The sequence below is a fragment of the Chrysochloris asiatica genome, unplaced genomic scaffold (assembly GCF_000296735.1).
Source record: "Chrysochloris asiatica unplaced genomic scaffold, ChrAsi1.0 scaffold00856, whole genome shotgun sequence".
NCBI classification, from domain to species: Eukaryota; Metazoa; Chordata; class Mammalia; order Afrosoricida; family Chrysochloridae; genus Chrysochloris; species Chrysochloris asiatica.
In genome coordinates this window covers 8,114-8,507 of record NW_006409374.1, presented here as the reverse complement: position 1 = coordinate 8,507, position 394 = coordinate 8,114, and positions in this window count along the sequence as shown.

The window sequence follows — 394 nt, the reverse complement described above, 5'->3', positions numbered from 1 at the left end:
TCAGGGTTTTTCCTGTCTCTAAACCTTTGTCTCTCAAACTCTGTTCCCCTACTCATGCCTTCTCCTTCTCCCATCTGTCTATGCTATTTCCTCCTCTGTTCTCATCGCCCCAGAACTTTTAGCTGCAATGGGATGTGCCCTGTCTCTGTGACCACTGGGTCCCTGTGCCCTCACACCCATCTGTCAGGTCAACTTTCTGAGTTTGAGGGAGAAGGACTACGGGAACCCTGGTGAGCAATTAAGGAGCCCAGGCGGCATAGTGGGCTAAGTGTTAGGCTACAAAGCACAAGGTTCAAGAAATACATCAACCTCTCCTTGGAAGAAAGATGAGGTTGTCTTCTCCCATAAAGGATTACAGCCTTGAAAACCCTAAGTAGTAGCTCTCCTGTGTCCT